Source organism: Arachis hypogaea, chromosome 10 (genome assembly GCF_003086295.3).
Source record: "Arachis hypogaea cultivar Tifrunner chromosome 10, arahy.Tifrunner.gnm2.J5K5, whole genome shotgun sequence".
NCBI lineage: Eukaryota > Viridiplantae > Streptophyta > Magnoliopsida > Fabales > Fabaceae > Arachis > Arachis hypogaea.
The window spans coordinates 53,809,914-53,832,915 of record NC_092045.1 but is presented as its reverse complement, the minus strand read 5'-3'; the positions used below and the strand labels follow the sequence as shown (position 1 = coordinate 53,832,915).

At 42.0% G+C, this 23,002-nt stretch overlaps 1 non-coding gene across 1 annotated transcript; it reads left to right on the top strand.

Moving 5' to 3' along the window:
• The first annotated feature begins 8,983 nt into the window (after positions 1 to 8,983).
• Positions 8,984 to 9,091, top strand: LOC112718968 (small nucleolar RNA R71). Its single transcript, XR_003161293.1, has one exon. It is a non-coding gene; the product is annotated as a small nucleolar RNA R71 (small nucleolar RNA).
• Positions 9,092 to 23,002: the final 13,911 nt, after the last annotated feature.

The following is a 23,002-nucleotide window of genomic DNA, read 5'->3' as shown; positions in this document are numbered from 1 at the left end:
CTCTACAAAAAGAAGCCATGGAATTTGTAAGGACATGTTCACCATGTCAGACACATGCCAACTTTCATACCGCCCCGCCAGAGGAACTCATCAGCGTGACCTCACCTTGGCCATTCACAAAATAGGGACTCGATCTTCTCAGACCTTTTCCTCAAGGATCAGGACAAGTCAAATTCCTCATAGTAGGAATAGACTACTTCACAAAATAGATTGAGGCAGAACCCCTAGCTAACGCCATGGCTCAAAGAAGTCAAAAATTTCTATATAGAAACATCGTCACAAGTTTTGGAGTTCCATACTCCATCACTGCAGCCAATGGTACCCAGTTCACAGATGCAGGCTTCAGAAAACTAGCGGCCGACTTGAATATGAAACAACATTTCACCTTTGTCGAACACCCCCAAACCAATGGGAAAGATGAAGCTGCTAACAAAGTCATATTAGCAGGGTTAAAATGGAGATTACAAGATGCAAAGGGAGCCTGGGCTGAAGAGCTCCCACAAGTCCTTTGGGCATATCGGACGACTCCACATTCCACTACAAAGGAGTTACCTTTCCAATTAGCTTACGGAATAGAGGCAATGATCCCAGTGGAGGTCGAAGAAGGATTATCCAGAGTGATCCACTATAGCAAAAAAGCCAGCTCCCAACTTCAAAGGGAAGAGCTCGACTTACTTTCGGAAATCCGAGAAAGAGCTCGGATAAGGGAAGAGGCGTTGAAACGATGGATGGCCTCCAGATACAACCAAAAGGTAATATATCGGGCCTTTGCTGAGGATGACCTCATCCTAATCCGAAACGACATCGGAACAACTCGACCTAGAGAAGGAAAGCTGGCAGCAAACTGGAAAGGACCCTACCGAGTCATAGAAGTGCTGGGAAAGAGCTACTACAGGCTTTTCGAATTCGACGGGCGAGAGCTTCCTAGGTCATGGCACGCCTGCAACCTAAGAATGTACTATAGCTAAGGATGATAAAAGACCTTGGACAAGGCGCACTCTTTTTCCTGAATAATTTTTTTTAACGAGGCGTCAAGCCAAGACCTACAAATCTCCCGACTTAGGAAATTAACCCCCATGTATATTAGTATTCTTTTTAAATAAAATCTGTTCAGATTTTTTACAAACGCTCAAGCCACATTATTTCGAAACATTCATTGCCCGATTATAAAGATACAGATCGACAGAAAGTGAAAACCAAATTCACTACGCGATCACGATAAAGACCAAAAATGAAAACCAAATTCATTAAAAGGTCGACCAAATGAGGTTAAAACACAAACTCTACGAAATCGACAAAGATGAAAATATAATAATGTAAGAAGTTATAGAAAGTAATACATAGAAAGGACCTGACGAGGTCCTAATAAAATGGATTGCTTTAAAATAACTTGAAGACTGGCTGGCACAAAGAAGTCAGACCAGCCACAACAACCCAAGTTACAAGTAAAGCCCTGGAAAGACGTATGGCCAACCCTATAAAAGAGGATTACTATAACTTAGAAGAGCCCGACATGATGAAGTCGGACTCCTCAAAAAAGTTACAAAAAGTAATCTCTGAAAGAGACCTGAACAAGGTCCAAAAAAGAGGATTACTAAGTAACTCGACAGGGCCCAACATGACGAAGTCGGCCCAAGATATAAAGTTACAAAAGGTAATCCCTGAAAGAGACTTAAACAAAGTCCAAGAAAGAGGATTACCAAGTAACTCGACAGAGCCCGACATGACGAAGTCGGCCCAAGATATAAAGTTACAAAAGGTAATCCTAGAAAGAGACTTGAACAAAGTCCAAGAAAGAGGATTACCAAGTAACTCGACAGAGCCCGACATGATAAAGTCGGCCCAAGATATAAAGTTACAAAAGGTAATCCCTGAAAGAGACTTGAACAAAGTCCAAGAAAGAGGATTACCAAGTAACTCGACAGAGCCCGACATGATAAAGTCGGCCCAAGATATAAAGCTACAAAAGGTAATCCCTGAAAGAGACTTGAACAAAGTCCAAGAAAGAGGATTACCAAGTAACTCGATAGAGCCCGACATGACGAAGTCGGCCCAAGATATAAAGTTACAAAAGGTAATCCCTGAAAGAGACCTGAACAAGGTCCAAGAAAGAGGATTACCAAGTAACTCGATAGGATCCGACATGATAAAGCTACCCCTGAAAGAGACTTAAGTAAAGTCCAAAAAGGAGGGTTACAAACAAACAGCTCGGACCAAAACCAAGTTGAGGAAATCGTCAATCTCAGTATTATAATTCCTAACGAAGACCTGAACAAAGTTCAAATTGTTGAAAGCGGCGTCAGGCAAAGGAATCAAGCCGATCATGTCAGACAAAATCCCAACACTCTCAAAGACTACGAAGGTACCAAAACGAGCGCAAACAGATATGATATGAAAACAGAAAGTTATAATAATAGCCAGCTTCAGAGGCCACCAAGTTTAGCCCACAAAGCCAGGAAACTATTTTGTTTATCAAAATAAAGTTGCTAAACCAGCAACTAAAAAGGTGTCAAAAGTCAACAAAATAAAGAGTTTAAAAGCCCACAAGTCGGGCTATCTACACAAGTAGTTACAGAAATTGATTAAACACCTGAAGGCTTCTCAATAGCATCAGCACTGGGTGAAGGAGGGCGAGTGGTGCGCGAAATTGTGAACATTACTTTTTCACAACTCTCATAATCCCCGGTAATGGCTCCAAAAACTTGGTGGCTCCATACCATGGCATTACACAACTTCGCACAACTAACCAGCAAGTGCACTGGGTCGTCCAAGTAATAAACCTTACGCGAGTAAGGGTCGATCCCACGGAGATTGTTAGTATTGAAGCAAGCTATGGTCATCTTGTAAATCTTAGTCAGGCAAACTCAAATGGATATAGTGATAAACGAAAATAACACAAAGGTAAAGATAGAGATACTTATGTAATTCATTGGTAGGAACTTCAGATAAGCGTATGAAGACGCCTTCCCTTCCGTCTCTCTGCTTTCCTACTGCCTTCATCCAATTCTTCTTACTCCTTTCCATGGCAAGCTCGTGTAGGGTTTCACTGTTGTCAGCAGCTACCTCCCATCCTCGCAGTGAAAACTAATGCTCATGCACTCTGTCACAGTGCGGCTAATCACCGGTTTGGTTCCCTCCCCTACCGGAATAGAATCACTCTTTTGCGTCTGTCACTAACGCCCAGTAGGTTACAGGTTTGAAGCACGTCACAGTCATTCAATCATTGAATCCTACTCAGAATACCACAGACAAGGTTTAGACCTTCCGGATTCTCTTGAATGCCGCCATCAGGTCCTGCCTATACCACGAAGACTCTGATCTCACGGAATGGTTGGCTCGTTTGTCAGGCGAGCGCTCGGTTGTCAGGCGATCAACCATGCATCGTGCAATCAGGAATCCAAGAGATATTCACCAAGCCTCAAATGCTTGTAGAACAAGAGTGGTTGTCAGTCACTTTGTTCATGAGTGAGAATGGTGATGGGCGTCAATCATCACCTTCATCAAGTTGAAGAACAAGTGATATCTTGGAACAAGAACAAGCGGAATTGAATGGAAGAACAATAGTAATTGCATTAATACTCGAGGTACAGCAGAGCTCCACACCTTAATCTATGGTGTGTAGAAGCTCCACTGTTGAAAATACATAAGCATAAGGTCTAGGCATGGCCGAATGGCCAGCCTCCCAATGATCTACGATAGCATAAAAATGAAGATAGCTACCAAAGTCTCTATCATGATCTAAGAACTAGATGTCCAAAGATGAAAATACAATAGTAAAAGGTCCTACTTATAAGAACTAGTAGCCTAAGGTGTACAGAAATGAGTAAATGACATAAAAATCCACTTCCGGGCCCACTTGGTGTGTGCTTGGGCTGAGCAATGAAGCAAATTTCGTGCAGAGACTCTTCTTGGAGTTAAACGCCAGCTTTGGTGCCAGTTTGGGCGTTTAACTCCCATTTGGGTGCCAGTTCCAGCGTTTAACACTGGGATTTCTTGAGGTGACTTTGAACGCCGGTTTGGGCCATCAAATCTTGGGCAAAGTATGAACTATCATATATTGCTGGAAAGCCCAGGATGTCTACTTTCCAACGCCGTTGAGAGCGCGCCAATTGGGCTTCTGTAGCTCCAGAAAATCCACTTCGAGTGTAGGGAGGTCAGAATCCAACAGCATCTGCAGTCCTTTTTGGTCTCTGAATCAGATTTTTGCTCAAGTCCCTCAATTTCAGCCAGAAAATACCTGAAATCACAGAAAAACACACAAACTCATAGTAAAGTCCAGAAAAGTGAATTTTAACTAAAAACTAATAAAAATATACTAAAAACTAACTAGATCATATCAAAAACATACTAAAAATAATGCCAAAAAGTATACAAATTATCCGCTCATCACAACACCAAACTTAAATTGTTGCTTGTCCCCAAGCAACTGAAAATCAAATAAGATAAAAAGAAGAGAATATGCAATGAATTCCAAAAACATCTATGAAGATCAGTATTAATTAGATGAGCGGGGCTTTTAACTTTTTGCTTCTGAATAGTTTTGGCATCTCACTCTATCCTTTGAAATTCAGAATGATTGGCTTCTTTAGGAACTCAGAGTCCAGATAGTGCTAATGATTCTCTTAGTGAAGTATGATGATTCTTGAACATAGCTATTTATTGAGTCTTGGCTGTGGCCCAAAGCACTCTGTCTTCCAGTATTACCACCGGATACATACATGCCACAGACACATAATTGGGTGAACCTTTTCAGATTGTGGCTCAGCTTTGCTAAAGTCCCCAATTAGAGGTGTCCAGGGTTCTTAAGCACACTCTTATTTGCCTTGGATCACAACTCTTTATTCTCTATTTTTTTTTTCGTTTTTCTTTTTCTTTTTCTTTTTTTTTTTTGATTTTTTTTTTTGAATAGCTTTTTCTTGCTTCAAGAATCATTTTTAATGATTTTTCAGATCCTCAGTAACATGTCTCTTTTTTCATCATTCTTTCAAGAGCCAACATTCATGAACCACAAATTCAAGATACATATGCACTGTTTAAGCATACATTCAGAGAACAAAAATATTGCCACCACATCAAAATAATTAAACTGTTATAAAATTCAAAATTCATGCACTTCTTCCTTTTTCAATTAAGCACATTTTTATTCAAGAAAGGTGATGGATTCATAGGACATTCATAACTTTAAGGCATAGACACTAAGACACTAATGATCACAAGACACAAACATGGATAATCATAAGCATAAATTTTCGAAAAACAGAAGAACAAATAACAAGGAAATCAAAGAACGGGTCCACCTTAGTGATGGCGGCTCTTTCTTGCTCTTGAAGATCCTATGGAGTGCTTGAGCTCCTCAATGTCTCTTCCTTGTCTTTGTTGCTCCTCCCTCATGATTCTTTGATCTTCTCTAATCTCATGAAGGATGATGGAGTGTTCTTGATGCTCCACCCTTAGTTGTCCCATGTTGGAACTCAACTCTCCTAGGGAGGTGTGTAATTGCTCCCAATAGTTTTGTGGAGGAAAATTCATCCCTTGAGGAATTTCAGGGATTTCATGATGAGTGGGATCTCTTGTGTACTCCATCCTTTTCTTGGTGATGGGCTTGTCCTCATCAATGGGGATGTCTCCCTTTATGTCAACTCCAACTGAATAACAGAGGTGACAAATGAGATGAGGAAAGGCTAACCTTGCCAAGGTGGAGGTCTTGTCCGCCACTTTATAGAGTTCTTGGGCTATAACCTCATGAACTTCTATTTCTTCTCCAATCATGATGCTATGGATCATGATGGCCCGGTCTATGGTAACTTCGGACCGGTTGCTAGTGGGGATGATTGAGCGTTGTATGAACTCTAACCACCCTCTAGCCACGGGCTTGAGGTCATGCCTTCTCAATTGGACCGGCTTTCCTCTTGAATCTTGCTTCCATTGTGCGCCCTCTTCACATATAACTGTGAGGACTTGGTCCAACCTTTGATCAAAGTTGACCCTTCTAGTGTAAGGATGCTCATCTCCTTGCATCATAGGCAAGTTGAACGCCACCCTCACACTCTCCGGACTAAAATCCAAGTATTTCCCCCGAACCATAGTAAGATAATTCTTTGGATTCGGGTTCACACTTTGGTCATGGTTCTTGGTGATCCATGCATTGGCATAGAACTCTTGAACCATCAAGATTCCGACTTGTTGAATGGGGTTGGTAAGAACTTCCCAACCTCTTCTTCGGATCTCATGTCGGATCTCCGGATATTCACCCTTTTTGAGTGAAAAAGGGACCTCGGGGATCACCTTCTTCAAGGCCACAACTTCATAGAAGTGGACTTGATGCACCTTTGAGAGGAATCTATCCATCTCCCATGACTCGGAGGTGGAAGCCTTTGCCTTCCCTTTCCTCTTTCTAGAGGTTTCTCCGGCCTTGGATGCCATAATGGTTATGGAAAAACGAAAAAGCAACGCTTTTACCACACCAAACTTAAAATGTTTGCTCGTCCTCGAGCAAAAGAAGAAAGAAGAGAGTAGAAGAAGAAGAAATGAGGAAAAGGGAGATGGTGGTGTGTTCGGCCAAAGAGGGGGAGAAGTGGTGTTTAGGTTGTGTGAAAATGAAGGGATGAACAAGGGTATATATAGGAGAGAGGGGGTAAAGGGCTCGGCCACGATGGGTGGGTTTGGGAGGTCAAGTGGTTTGAATTTGAAGGGTGAGGTTGGTGGGGGTTTATGAAGGATGGATGTGAGTGGTGAAGAGAAAGATGGGATTTGATAGGTGAGGGGTTTTTGGGGAAGAGGTGTTGAGGTGATTGGTGAATGGGGGAAGAAGAGAGAGAGTGATGGTAGGGTCCTGTGGGGTCCACAGATCCTGTGGTATCAAGGAAAAGGCATCCTTGCACCAAATGGCATCAAAATCCACGTTTTGAGCCATTTCTGGCGTTAAACGCCGGGCTGGTGCCCATTCCTGGCGTTTAACGCCAGGTTCTTGCCCTTTATTGGCGTTTAACGCCAGTCTGGTGCCCCTTTCTGGCGTTAAACGCCCAGAAGGGTGCCAGACTGGGCGTTAAACGCCCAACTGCTAGGCTGACTGGCGTTTAAACGCCAGTAGCATCTTCCTCCAGGGTGTGCTGTTTTTCTTCCTGTTTTTCATTTTGTTTTTGCTTTTTTCATTGTTTTTGTGACTTCTTATGATCATCAACCTACAAAAAAAGATAAAATAACAAAAGAAAATAATTAATTATAAAACATTGGGTTGCCTCCCAACAAGCGCTTCTTTATTGTCATTAGCTTGACAGAGGACTCTCATGGAGCCTCAGAAATGCTCAGAACCGTGTTGGAACCTCCCAACACCAAACTTAGAGTTTGAATGTGGGGGTTCAACACCAAACTTAGAGTTTGGTTGTGGCCTCCCAACACCAAACTTAGAGTTTGGTTGTGGGGGCTCTGTTTGGTTCTGTTTTGAGAGAAGCCCTTCATGCTTCTTCTCCATGATGACAGAGGTATATCCTTGGGCCTTAAACACCAAGGATTCTTCATTCACTTGAATGATCAACTCTCCTCTATCAACATCAATCACAGCCTTTGCTGTGGCTAGGAAGGGTCTGCCAAGGATGATGGATTCATCCATGCATTTCCCAGTCTCTAGGACTATGAAATCAGTAGGGATGTAATGGTCTTCAATCTTCACCAAAACATCCTCTACAAGTCCATAAGCTTGTTTTCTTGAGTTGTCTGCCATCTCTAGTGAGATTTTTGCAGCTTGTACCTCATAGATCCCTAATTTCTCCATTACAGAGAGGGGCATGAGGTTTACGCTTGATCCTAAGTCACACAAGGCCTTCTTGAAGGTCATGGTGCCTATGGTACAAGGTATAGAAAACTTCCCAGGGTCCTGCCTCTTTTGAGGCAATTGCTGCCTAGACAAGTTATCCAGTTCTTTGGTGAGCAAAGGGGGTTCATCCTCCCAAGTCTCATTTCCAAATAACTTGTCATTTAGCTTCATGATTGCTCCAAGGTATTTAGCAACTTGCTCTTCAGTGACATACTCATCCTCTTCAGAGGAAGAATACTCATCAGAGCTCATGAATGGCAGAAGTAAGTCCAATGGAATCTCTATGGTCTCATCTTGAGCCTCAGATTCCCAAGGTTCCTCATTGGGGAACTCATTGGAGGTCAGTGGACGTCCATTGAGGTCTTCCTCAGTGGCGTTCACTGCCTCTTCTTCCTCCCAGAATTCGGCCATGTTGATGGCCTTGCACTCTCCTTTTGGATTTTCTTCTGTGTTGCTTGGAAGAGTACTTGGAGGGAGTTCAGTAATTTTCTTGCTCAGCTGACCCACTTGTCCTTCCAGATTCCTAATGGAAGATCTAGTTTCAGTCATAAAACTTTGAGTGGTTTTGATTAGATCAGAGACCATGGTTGCCAAGTCAGAATTATTCTGCTTGGAACTCTCTGTCTGTTGCTGAGAAGATGATGGAAAAGGCTTGCTATTGCTAAACCTGTTTCTTCCACCATTATTGTTATTGAAACCTTGTTGGGGTCTCTGTTGATCCTTCCATGAAAGATTTGGATGATTCCTCCATGAAGGATTGTAGGTGTTTCCATAGGGTTCTCCCATGTAATTCACCTCTTCTATTGAAGGGTTCTCAGGATCATAAGCTTCTTCCTCAAATGAAGCTTCCTTAGTACTGCTTGGTGCATTTTGCATCCCAGACAGACTTTGAGAAATCATATTGACTTGTTGAGTCAATATTTTATTCTGAGCCAATATGGCATTCAGAGTGTCAATCTCAAGAACTCCTTTCTTCTGACTAGTCCCATTGTTCACAGGATTTCTTTCAGAAGTTTACATGAATTGGTTATTTGCAACCATTTCAATCAGTTCTTGAGCTTCAGTAGGCTTCTTCTTCAGATGAAGAGATCCTCCAGAAGAGCTATCCAAGGACATCTTGGACAGTTCAGAGAGACCATCATAGAAAATACCTATGATGCTCCATTCAGAAAGCATATCAGTGGGACACTTTCTGATCAATTGTTTGTATCTTTCCCAAGCTTCATAGAGGGATTCTCCTTCCTTCTGTCTGAAGGTTTGGACTTCCACTCTAAGCTTACTCAATTTTTGAGGTGGAAAGAACTTTGCCAAGAAGGCATTGACTAGCTTTTCCCAAGAGTCCAGGCTTTCTTTAGGTTGAGAATCCAACCATGTTCTAGCTCTGTCTCTTACAGCAAAAGGGAATAGCATCAGTCTGTAGACCTCAGGGTCAACCCCATTAGTCTTGACTGTGTCACAGATTTGCAAGAACTCAGCTAAAAACTGATGAGGATCTTCCAGTGGAAGTCCACGGAACTTGCAATTCTGTTGCATTAGAGAAACTAATTGAGGCTTAAGCTCAAAGTTGTTTGCTCCAATGGCAGGGATAGAGATGCTTCTCCCATAGAAGTCGGGAGTAGGTGCAGTAAAGTCACCCAGCACCTTCCTTGCATTGTTGGCATTGTTGTTGTTTTCGGCTGCCATTTGTTCTTCTTCCTTGAAGAGTTCGTCCAGGTGCTCTAAAGAGAGTTGTGCTTTGGCTTCTCTTAGCTTTCTCTTCAAGGTCCTTTCAGGTTCAGGATCAGCCTCAACAAGAATGCCTTTGTCTTTGCTCCTGCTCATAAGAAAGAGAAGGGAACAAGAAAATGTGGAATCCTCTATGTCACAGTATAGAGATTCCTTGAAGTGTCAGAGGAAAAGAAGAGTAGAAGACAGAAGTGGAAAATTCGAACTTAACAAAGGAGATGAAGTTCGAATTTTGCATTAAGGGATAGTGTTAGTCCATAAATAGAAGGATGTGAGAAGGAGGGAAGTCATTTTCGAAAATTAAGTGGAAAATTTAAAAAAAATATTTTTGAAAAACATTACTTAATTTTCGAAAATGAAAAGGGAAAGGAAATCAAATGATTTTTGAAAAAGATTTTGAAATTAGAAATCAGAAACATTTGATTGAAAACTATTTTGAAAAAGATGTGGTTAAGAAGATATGATTGGTTTTAAAAAAGATGTGATTGAGAAGATATGATTTGAAAAACATTTTAAAAAGATTTGATTTGAAAATAAAAAACGTGACTTAACAAGAAAAGATATGATTCAAACATTAAACCTTTCTCAACAGAAAAGGCAACATACTTGAAATGTTGAATCAAATCATTAGTTGATAGTAAGTTTCTTTGAAAAAGGAAAGAAGTTAATTTTGAAAAAGATTTGATTGAAAAAGATTTGATTTGGAAGAAATTTTGAAAACTTAGAAAAAAATTGATTTGAAAACAAAATCTTCCCTTCTAGCCATCCTGGCGTTAAACGCCCAGAATGGTATCCATTCTGGCGTTTAACGCCCAAAATGCTACCCTTTTGGGCGTTAAACGCCCAACCAGGTACCCTGGCTGGCGTTTAAACGCCAGTCTGTCCTTCTTCACTGGGCGTTTTGAACGCCCAGCTTTTTCTGTGCAATTCCTCTGCTGTATGTTCTGAATCTTCAATTCTCTGTATTGTTGACTTGAAAAGACACAAATTAAAAATATTTTTGGATTTTTAATAATAAGGACAAACCAAAATGCAACAAGAATCAAATAACAATGCATGCAAGACACCAAACTTAGCAGTTTGTATACTGCTGACACTAACAAAACGAAAATGCATATGAGACACACAAAACACTCAAGTCAATAGAATTCAAAGATCAGATCAAGCAAATCATCAAGAACATCTTGGAGATCAATAAGACATATGAATGCATGCAATTGACACCAAACTTATGATGAGACACTAAACTTAAACAAGAAACATTTTTTTGGATTTTATAATTTTGTAAAATTTTTTTGTGTTTTTCGAAAATTAAATGGAAAAAAAGGATATCAAAATTCTTAATGAGAATTCCAGGAATCAGTGCAATGCTAGTCTAAGACTCCAGTCCAGGAATTAGACATGGCTTCACAGCCAGCCAAGCTTTCAAAGAAAGCTTCGGTCCAAAGCACTAGACATGGCCAAAGGCCATCCAAGCCTTAGCAGATCACTGCTCCAAAAGCAAGATTGATGAAAAATCAACAAGCTCTTGTGATGATGAGTTGAAACCTCGGTCCAATGAGATTAGACATGGCTTCTCAGCCAGCCAGATTTCAACAAATCATCATGAAACTCTAGAACTCATCTTCAAGAATTTCGAAAAAAATAAATACCTAATCTAAGCAATAAGATGAACCGTCAGTTGTCCAGCCTAAACAATCCCGGGCAATAACACCAAAAACTTGATGTTGTTGCCGGATCTTGGCACTGATGTTACCAAAGGCTTGCTCAAAACTTGAACAATCCCCGGCAACGGCGCCAAAAACTTGGTGCGTTGCCGACTTTTGGCACTAATGTTACCGGACAGAAAGCTTGCTCAAAACTTGAACAATCCCCGGCAACGGCGCCAAAAACTTGGTGCGCGAAATTGTGAACATTACTTTTTCACAACTCTCATAATCCCCGGTAATGGCTCCAAAAACTTGGTGGCTCCATACCATGGCATTACACAACTTCGCACAACTAACCAGCAAGTGCACTGGGTCGTCCAAGTAATAAACCTTACGCGAGTAAGGGTCGATCCCACGGAGATTGTTAGTATTGAAGCAAGCTATGGTCATCTTGTAAATCTTAGTCAGGCAAACTCAAATGGATATAGTGATAAACGAAAATAACACAAAGGTAAAGATAGAGATACTTATGTAATTCATTGGTAGGAACTTCAGATAAGCGTATGAAGACGCCTTCCCTTCCGTCTCTCTGCTTTCCTACTGCCTTCATCCAATTCTTCTTACTCCTTTCCATGGCAAGCTCGTGTAGGGTTTCACTGTTGTCAGCAGCTACCTCCCATCCTCGCAGTGAAAACTAATGCTCATGCACTCTGTCACAGTGCGGCTAATCACCGGTTTGGTTCCCTCCCCTACCGGAATAGAATCACTCTTTTGCGTCTGTCACTAACGCCCAGTAGGTTACAGGTTTGAAGCACGTCACAGTCATTCAATCATTGAATCCTACTCAGAATACCACAGACAAGGTTTAGACCTTCCGGATTCTCTTGAATGCCGCCATCAGGTCCTGCCTATACCACGAAGACTCTGATCTCACGGAATGGTTGGCTCGTTTGTCAGGCGAGCGCTCGGTTGTCAGGCGATCAACCATGCATCGTGCAATCAGGAATCCAAGAGATATTCACCAAGCCTCAAATGCTTGTAGAACAAGAGTGGTTGTCAGTCACTTTGTTCATGAGTGAGAATGGTGATGGGCGTCAATCATCACCTTCATCAAGTTGAAGAACAAGTGATATCTTGGAACAAGAACAAGCGGAATTGAATGGAAGAACAATAGTAATTGCATTAATACTCGAGGTACAGCAGAGCTCCACACCTTAATCTATGGTGTGTAGAAGCTCCACCGTTGAAAATACATAAGCATAAGGTCTAGGCATGGCCGAATGGCCAGCCTCCCAATGATCTAAGATAGCATAAAAATGAAGATAGCTACCAAAGTCTCTATCATGATCTAAGAACTAGATGTCCAAAGATGAAAATACAATAGTAAAAGGTCCTACTTATAAGAACTAGTAGCCTAAGGTGTACAGAAATGAGTAAATGACATAAAAATCCACTTCCGGGACCACTTGGTGTGTGCTTGGGCTGAGCAATGAAGCAAATTTCGTGCAGAGACTCTTCTTGGAGTTAAACGCCAGCTTTGGTGCCAGTTTGGGCGTTTAACTCCCATTTGGGTGCCAGTTCCAGCGTTTAACACTGGGATTTCTTGAGGTGACTTTGAACGCCGGTTTGGGCCATCAAATCTTGGGCAAAGTATGAACTATCATATATTGCTGGAAAGCCCAGGATGTCTACTTTCCAACGCCGTTGAGAGCGCGCCAATTGGGCTTCTGTAGCTCCAGAAAATCCACTTCGAGTGTAGGGAGGTCAGAATCCAACAGCATCTGCAGTCCGTTTTGGTCTCTGAATCAGATTTTTGCTCAAGTCCCTCAATTTCAGCCAGAAAATACCTGAAATCACAGAAAAACACACAAACTCATAGTAAAGTCCAGAAAAGTGAATTTTAACTAAAAACTAATAAAAATATACTAAAAACTAACTAGATCATATCAAAAACATACTAAAAACAATGCCAAAAAGGATACAAATTATCCGCTCATCAGCGAGTTTGGAGAGGCACTACGTCCACTGTCCCGTCATCCCGATTCAATATCTGGCAATTAGGATTTACTACGGAACAAGCAGGAGTTGAAGAAGCCGACACGACAGAAGCTTTGGCAACAGGCTCAGAGGGAGGCTCAACGTCATCATCATCAGGATCATCGGGGATGATCTTGCCATCCCTCACAACATTATCCAAACTAAACAAAGTAAGGTCGACCTCCGGAGCAAGAACCCGAACCTGCCTCTTCAGGTTCTCATAAGCAGCAGTTACACTGCCTACAAGGTGACCCTGGAGCTCAGAATAATCAACCCGGGCCGACTCTAACTCCTCCCTGAGACGCATCATTTCCCGGTAAGTTGCGACATAGCTATCTTTGTGCTTCAATGCTGTATCCTCAGCCAACTGCATAGAGGCTGCCAAGGCTAGAGAGCTGGCCTTCTCCCCCGCTAACTCCTTCTTCAGTTTAGTCACCTCCGCTTCAAGCTCCTCCTTCAAACCCTTCATCCGATCAAACTCTCGCTTAGCCTCCTCCATAAAGGCTTTGGTAGCATACAGAGGAAGATTTTGAGTAGTTCGACACAGAGCAGCTCCCATATGAGCCATCTTAATGCTGCTTCGAGTTATAAATTCAAAATGATGAAGGAGGGAAACATCATCCATGGAAACATCATCCAGATTGAAAGGTTCAATGGTTTGGGGTCTTTTGGGAGGAGGAACAGCCAAAGAAGAAACCACAGCAGCAGTAGAAGATTGTGGAGGATCCACTAAACGAACCCGAGGAGTAGGGATCATTTTCCTCGGGCCAGGAGAACTTGGCACAAACGACTTCAATGGAATCTGAGAGGACCCTTCCCTGTCCACCCGGGCCGAGGTGTTTTGAGCTACAGTGGCTTTCCTCGCCTTTTTAAAGGCCTTCATCGCATCATTATTCTTGGCCATCTCTGAAAAATGAAAAACAACAGTTTTACATACCGGGAAGAAAGGAGAAAAGCAAAAATCAAGAAATAGTATACATCAAGTAATACCCAATATGTCTCGGACAAGGGAGGGGTCTCCCAAACATTTTTTGGTATCTAAATGAGGAGGTTCCTCCCAAAGATCCTCCAAAACCGTCACAAAGGCCTGTTCGACCTCATCAAGAATCTCCTATGTATAACGGGATACTACTACATTCTGCTGCCAATGTAAGGGGAATGATGGCTCCCCATTCGCTTCCAGAAAAAAGGGGCGAGCTCCCTCAACAGCTCGAACCTTGAAAAAATAATTCTTGAAGTCCCTAAAAGACTCGTCATACATGGTAAAAACCTTGTGTCCTTGTGCAGATCTAAAAGAAACCCATGAGGCTTTCTTTTTTGAAGAAATTCCGGGCTTAGTTAAAACAAACAAATAAAGGAAAAGAGTTTGAGAGGGGATAACATTCAGTTCTCGACAAAGAAGTTCAAAAAAAGTTCGGGTGAAGCTGGGACGGAGCTACATTACACGACCACAACAAATCGGTCTCAAACGAGGTAAAAGGAGAGGTGATGTCCAACTGGCTAAAGAAATAGTCATAAGCATAAAAGAAAAGGTGCTCCCCGTGGGTCAGGACAGGAAAGCAAACCCTCTCCTCGGAGTCAGGTGCCACCAACTCGTAATTCTTCTCTTGATCCCTATTCTTACAGAGACGGTGATGTTTCCTAAGTTCCACACAGAATTCAGCATTGACCACAGAGACACACATCAAAACAAGGGAGTCCAATCAATCGTACATACCCTCAGGAACCTTATAAGATGTCTCGACAATATTTTTGCGAGAAGACATAGCCAACTAGTCCTACAAACAAGAAAAGGATAGTGGATTACTAAAACATCTCGGATGAAATCAAAACAAACCAGCCAGCACAGTCCAAACACGACACAAACAGCAAAAAGAAACCCCAGGACACACACCAAGAAGGTCCAGGGGCATCCTTTGGAGGCAATCAGGGAACAAAGATAAACGCAGCAACTACAAGGCTAACATCCCAACAAAAACTCACAGCAAGAACAGAGAGAAACCCTTTCCCAGAAAGCAACATCCCAAAAAAAAAACAAACGTGAAAAAGATCAAACGAGCCGCCAAAAGAAAAAGTTCTTCTACGAAGCAACCTCTACCAAAGAAAGGAAATCGACAGAACAAAAGTCATCAAAAGGAGCAAACCTTCCTTAAAAACAACAGTTCGGAAATCAGCAATAGCATACGAAGCCCTAAAGAGCCAAACCAGGAAAATAAACCCAGAAGCATACATAAGGTCAAAAAGAAAACCAAAAGGCATGCATTACAGTGATAAACCGAGCGTGATAATATACAAAGATTCAAGCTTTCCAACATACACTCAGTCAAAATCAAAACTTCAAAACCAAATACAGAGCAGCAAAATAGATGACGGAAGAAAAAGTAAGACCAACCTGAAAAAGGAGAAGAATGTGGAAGAAGGTTGAAGACAAAGAGGCCAGAAATCACCGTCGAAAGCACTTACGATCACCAAACAAAGTTGCAAGAAGATACGCCAGGAAAAGTAAGTTTTCAGATAAAAACAGAAGGAGAGAAGAAAAAGGGAAGTTACAGCAAAAGCAAAAGAAGAAGAAAAACGCTCCTTGAGAAGTAAAATTCAAAATAAAAGCCAAAAGAAATGGAGCATCAAAAACCAATTAATGAGGTCATTAAAAACCCTCGCACATTCCCAAGGCCAGGACACTAATGCAAAAGCGCGCGCTTTCAGAGGAAACAGAACAGAAACGTTCCGCATTCAAAAAGGAACTCTACGAAGATAAAAGCGACAAAATGCTCGAGTTCGGCTTTACCCGAGAAAGGCTCGAAGTCCTAAAACTAAGACTCGACCTCCAGATAAAGACCAAGCTCGAGCAGGGGCACTATTCATACCCTGGGTCAAGCTGTCCGACCCGGGAGGTTCTACAGACAAAGCAACCGACCTCTTCAGGTCAGGAGAATCCGACCTCTACTCAAAGAGCTCGGCTAAATCGCTAGGAGAGCCCAAAAAGAGCCCAAATAAAGGACCACGCCCTAAATCCTAAGGCAGCCCAAGCCTGCAGGGAGAAGGGCGGTTCCCTTGAAGATAAGATGACCTCACTTAAAGATAAGATAAAGATAAGATAAGATAACTAACTTATCGTATCTAATAAGGTCACTCTAGGCCATTATAAATATACTGGAGCACCCAGGTATAACTCATACTCTGATTCTACTTAATACTTGCTTAATACCCTTGCTAACTTAAGCATCGGAGTCCCTTGCAGGTACCACCACCCTCCGGTGACGAAAGATCGGCACCATCACCAAGTCCAACAGGTCGGACACAACAGCTTCGACCAGTACAGAAGATCTCATCCGAGATCGACCTATAGTTTCAGGTAACCCTCGAAATAGTCTGGCTTGTGGACTTTTTGAACTATGTTTGTATGTTTCTGTGGATAACTCTTTGACATTTGGTTGCTCCCCATCAACCTTTATTTTTAAAAACAAACACTTTAAACTCTTGGGATGCCACTTTGGCAGCCTTTGAGTCTTTAATGCTTTAATTTGTGTTTGAATGATGCCTTGACTTTGCTTATGTCGATATGCTTTGTATTTGGAGGTTGTTTTTACACCTTTGTTTGGAGGGGAGTTGCTCTTCAACCTTTATATAGGTGGTTTGGGTTTCCTTGGTTCAACACCCCTTAAGGTGGGGTTTGCCTTGATTTCCCTTGCGGTGGCTACCTCCTTTCTTTAATCAGCTATATCGTCTTTGCAACTTGTCGTCCGGGCTTCTTAGTCGAATTCCAAATAACTTCTTAGGTAGCATTCTCGTGTGGAACCCTTTTAGTTTGTTTAGATGAATTTTTAGCCTTTTTGGGATTATGCTTTTGCCTTTTTGCGTTGTATCTCCTTTCAAGGGTTTTGTACCTCTCTTAGCTAGGCATTTCGGTCCTTAGGCTTTTCAATCTTCTGGACCTTCTTGGAGGTCGTGCCCCTTCTTTAGCTGATGTTGACCTTCATTATTCGGGCTTTTTAGTCATATTCCAACAATGTTTTAGGTAGTGTTCCGATGGGGAACCTTTTCTTTATAGTTTGTTTGGATGACTTTTTAGCTCTATTTTGAGATTGTGCTCTTGCTTTAAGTAAAATCCTTTTTAGGACTTTGTACCTTTTTAGCTAGCACTTCGGGCCCTAGTTTTTAACCTTTCTTTGGCCTTTGCGAGATGTTTTTGTCACTTTTTAGTGATCCTTTCATTGGTCCGACTTCTCTGTCGGGCCTTCTTAAGTTAATTTTAGTAATCCCATTTTTAGTTAGACCTCGTCAGGTCAGTTTTTCTGGGTTACTTTTTATAACTTCTTAAATTAACTTGCTTCTATCGCTTCACCTTGCCGACTTCTTTTAATCGGGCGATGAGTTTTGTGTTTTACGAGCTTAGATTAATGCGCTTGGTAGGAAACTTTTTAGGGAATTGATAACTTTCATTTCAAATAATAATGAGATAAAAATATAAATAAAAGTGTCTACATGTGAATGCTTACCCTTCTAGGTCAGGCAGTTTTTTAGATCTCGGCCTCATGCCTCATTAAAAAACCTTTTTCGAAAAAAGAGTGTGCCTTGACCTAAGATCTTTACTAGCTATAGTACCTTCTTAGGTTACAGGCATGCCATGACATTGGTAGCTTCGGCCCTTCGAGGTCGGACACCTTATAGTAGCCTTTTCCTAGTACTTCTGTGACTCGGTATGTCCCTTTCCAGTTAGCTGCTAGCTTCCCTTCTCTTGACTGACCTGCTTCGATATCATTTCGGATTAAGATGAGATTGTTGGTGGCGATGCTTCACTGGATTACCTTCCGATTATACCTCAGAGCCATTCGACGCTTTAGGGCTTCCTCTCTGATCCAAACTCTTTTTCAGACTTCTGGAAGTAGGTTGAGCTCTTCCCTTTGAGCTTGGGAGATGGTGTCTTCATTATAGAGGATCACACTAGGTTATCCTTCTTCTACTTCCACGGGAATCATTGCCTCCATTCCGAAAGTAAGTCGGAATGGTGATTCTCTGGTGGTGGAGTCTGGTGTAGTGCGATATGCTCATAGGACTTGCGGGAGCTCTCCAGCCCAAGCTCCCTTGGCGTCCTGAAGTCCCCATTTTAACCTGGCCAGTATGAATTTGTTGGCAGCTTCCGCTTGTCCATTGGCTTGTGGGTGCTCTACAGAGGTAAACTGGTACTTGATTTTCAAATCGACTACCAGGTTTCTGAAGCCCATGTCGGTGAACTAAGTGCCATTGTCTGTGTAAATGGAGTATGGACCCCAAACTTTTTGACAATGTTTCTGTACAAGAACTTTTAACTTCTTTGGGTGGTAGCAGTGGCTAAAGCTTTAGCCTCAATCCATTTTGTGAAATAGTATATTCCTACAATGAAGAAGTTGACTTGCCCTGACCCTTGCAAAAATGGTCCGAGGAGGTCGAGCCCCCACTTTGCGAATGGTGGTGTGATATGAAAGTTGGCGTGCTTCTGGCATGGAGGACATGTTCTGACGAACTCTATTGCTTTCTTTTGTAAGGTCGGCCAAAAGAAACTGGCTCAGAGTACCTTTTTGGAAAGAGCGCGTGCCCCAAGGTGGTTGCCGCACATGCCACTGTGGACTTCCTCTAAGAATTTCTCTCCTATATAGGACATCATGCATTATGGTGTAGTACTGTGCTTCTCGTACTAACCTTATTGCCTCCTTTTTATATGCGAGGAGTGTCTCAGACTTGAGGTAACTGATTATGGGAGTCATCCACCCTTGATCCTGGTCTGATATGTTTAAAACCTTCTTTTCTTCCGAGGTTGATGGATTTTGTAGTGTTTCTTGGATGAGGCTTCTATTGTTGTCCCTAGGTTTGGTACTGGCTAGTTTCGAGAGTGCATCAGCTCGGGCATTTTGTTCCCAAGGTATATGTCGGATCTCATATCCCATGAATTTTCTGAGCTATTCTCTGGTCTTGTCTAGATATATCTTCATGGTGGGATCCTTATCCTGGTAGCTCCATTCTAGTTGCAAGGTGATCACCTGTGAATCGCTGAAAATGGTAAGCTTTTGAGCACCGACCTCCCTAGCCAGCTTCAAATTTGCCAGTAGGGCTTCGTACTTAGATTGATTATTTGAGGCAGGAAATCCAAACTTTAAGGAGAGCTAGTGTTGAGTTCCTTGATTACATTCTTGGATTACTCTAACTCTGCTTCTGGCTTTGTTTGATGAACCATCAACGTAGAGGTTCCAGCCAATGGGGGTGTCTGGGTATTCTGCAACGAAGTCGGCCAGATATTGAGACTTGATGGCTGTCTGAGCTTCATACTTAAGGTCGAACTCGGACACAGTCCATTGTAGAATTCTTCCAGCTAAGTCTGTTTTCTGTATAATACTTTTTATAGGTTGGTTGGTCCGTATTCTGATAGTGTGGGCCTAAAGGTATGGTCGTAGTCATCGAGAACTAAGTATAAGAGTGTAGACAAACTTTTCTATATTTTGATAGTTTATTTCGGCCCCTTGAAGAGCCTTGCTGATGAAGTAGATAGGTTGCTGCCCGTTTTTGTCTTCTCTGACTAGTGCTGAAGCTATTGCCCGACTTCCTACAGCGAGGTATAGGATTAGCTCTTTGCCTTCCCTGGTTCAGGCTAGCATAGGTGGTCATCCCAAGAATGTTTTGATGTCTTGGAAGGCTTGTTCACATTCTGGGGTCCATTCAAACCTCTTTCCTTTCCTTAGTGTTGGATAGAAAGGGAGAGACCTTTAAGGCCGATCCGGCTAGGAATCTAGGCAGAGCCGCTAGTCTTCCATTGAGCTGTTTGACTTCTTTAACATAGGTCGGGCTTTTCATGCTAAGTATGGCTTGGCACTTATCCGGGTTTGCTTCAATTCCTCTTTGGGTGATCATGAAGCCCAAGAATTTGCAAGCTTCTACCACAAAAGTGCACTTTGCGGGGTTAAGTCTCATCCCATGCTTTCTTATGGTGTTGAACACTTCAATGAGGTCGGATAACAATGCTTCCTATCTTTGTGTCTTTACCAGCATGTCGTCTACATAAACCTCCATCAGCTTCCCGATGTGATTGGTGAAAACTTTGTTCATCAGTCTCTGGAATGTAGCCCCTGTGTTCTTGAGTCCGAAGGGCATGACTATGTAGTAGTAGTTTGCTCTTGGGGTTAAGAATGAGGTTTTCTCCCGGTCGGGTAGATACATCAAAATTTGATTGTATCCCGAGTAAGCGTCCATGAAGGAGAGGTACTTATACCCCCGACGAAGCGTCGACTAGTGTATCTATATTTGGGAGTGGGTAGGGATCTTCTGGGCAGGCTTTGTTGAGGGCGGTGTAATCAGTGCACATCTGCCATTTTCCATTTGACTTTTAAACCAGTACTACATTGGCTAGCCATAACGGGTACTTTACCTCCCTTATGAACCCTGATGACACGTCATTTTGTACATGTTTTACTAGCAATTATTATCTATTTTTACTTGGTTTTCATACATTTCTAGGCAATAAGTAAGTGCTAGGATGAGAAATTCATGCTTGTCCTGATTCGATCAAACATTGTTGATTTTATGCATTTTCATGAGATTTTTGCAAGATTTAGTTGATAATATGAGTAATGCAAGATTTGATGATTATGCCAAGGCTTTGATGTATCTGTTTGGTTGATGACAGGTGAAAAGATGAAGGAAAAGAAGCAGAAAGCACAAGAATAAGCTCAAAAAAAGAATTCTGGACACATTTTGAAGTTTGAGCACGCTTTGGAGCCTTAGGCCACGCTTTTATGAATTAAAAACAATGAGCACTCTTGGCGCAAGAGCGCTACGTTCCTTTTCGAAGAGTGCCTGTGATAGTGGAGCAAGCAAAATTTGCAAGTGACGCGTACGCGTAGGCCACTCGTACGAGTCGAAGCTGCAATTCTGGTAGAGCACGTGTACGCATAGGGGACGCGTACACATGGGGAGCACTCTTATTTCGAGCACTACACTCTTTTGGAGAGCGCTACAAGGGACGCGCAAGCGTGTATCACGCGTACGCATCACAAGGGCAAATTCTGACGACCACGCGCACACTTGAGTGACGCATACGCGTGGATGTGCCAAACTGTAAAATGGCCCGCATGCATAGGTAACACATGCGTGTGGGTGTAAAAGCGCTCCGTTCTCCAAATGAACGCTACACTCAATTGGAAGTGAATTTCTGCTCAAAGTAATCTGATTCCAAGCCCATTGAAACTTCAAAGTAAGGAAAGCCCATTGACACCACTCAAAGGCCCAAGAAAAAGTTATAATAGGAATTTCATTTATTTGTAATTTATTTTCAATTTCAATTTTATTTATCATTTAAGAAAGCCTATATAAAGGCATCAGTTTTGTTTCATTAAGGAGGTTCTGGCGCTGGAACACAGTAAGAGTAGTAGTAGCAGTAGGAGTAGGAGTAGGAGTAGAATAGAAGGCTCTTGTAAACACTTTTACCTTTATGCACTTTTACATTTCAGTATTGACTTCAATTTAGCTTATGCAATTTCAATTCTGCAATTCTCTTCTGCAACTTTCCTTTCTGCCATATTTATATTGCTGTTTCTATTAAGCTTTATTTACTTTCCTGCAATTTACATTTTCTGCTAATATTCTTTGAGCTATGATCCACTGAACCCCAATTCATTAGGGGGAGGAGCTTTATTTTAATTCACATGATTAAATGAACATCTTCTTCTTTTTCTCAATTCATCTGGATAGCTAAGAAATAACTTCTGTTTTGATTGAGATCCATTCACTCCGGAAGGGGGTTTGAATCTGTGAATTTTCATGTGAGCCTCGGAAGGGGAATCATGGAAATTAGAACTGAAGCTCTGTTTCTCACAGCTCTTTTGATCAACACCATTCAGGAGGAATTGGGATCTTGAGAGTTTGTGTGGCTTATGGATGAGAGAAAATGCTTAACATCTTCTCATGACAATCGGATCAAAGAATTGGCAAGATTGATTGTGATTAGAGAGATTGGATTGCCAAGGAATTGGGATCCAATCAATTTCAATCCGCCATAGATCTACTCATATGATTCAGAAAGAAGTTGAGACCCATTTGATTTGTTGTGGATTTTGATATCTCCGATCCCTGGCGAATTTTTCTTTTTGTTACTGGTTGCTTTGATTCCCTGATTTCTTTAATTCCCCTGTACCCAAAGCCCTTTACATTTGATTCAATTTACTTTTCCTGCAATTTAAGTTTCTTGCTATTTAAGATTCTGTCAATTTACTTTCTGCAATTTACATTCTCTGCAATTTACATTCTGCTGAATCAATTTCACCACACTCTTTTCACTGTTAGCTTGACTAGACTAATCACCATACTAAAGTTGCTTGATCCATCAATCCTCGTGGGATTGACCTCACTCAAGTGAGTTTTACTACTTGATGCCATTAGTATACTTGCTGGTGAGTTTGTATGGAATCATTTTTCTCTCATCAAACCCTACCTCCAACAAGGCTTGTACCTGCTCCTCTACGGCTTGGACCTCTCTGGGCCGAGCTTTTTACGCTTCTATTGCACTGGCCGGGACCCAGGATATACAACTAACTTATGACACATTAGTTCGGGATCAATACCGGGCAAGTCGGCGGCCTTCCATGCAAAAAGATTGGAATTATCCCTTAGGAGTTTGTTAGCAGCTCCTTTAGGTCTCCTTTTAGATTCGCCCCTATGTTTGTTGTTTTGTCTTGAGTATCCCCGATTTGAACTTCTTCGGTCTCAGCTTCCGATTGAGGGCGGAGTTCTTCACGAGCTCGGATTCTCTCGA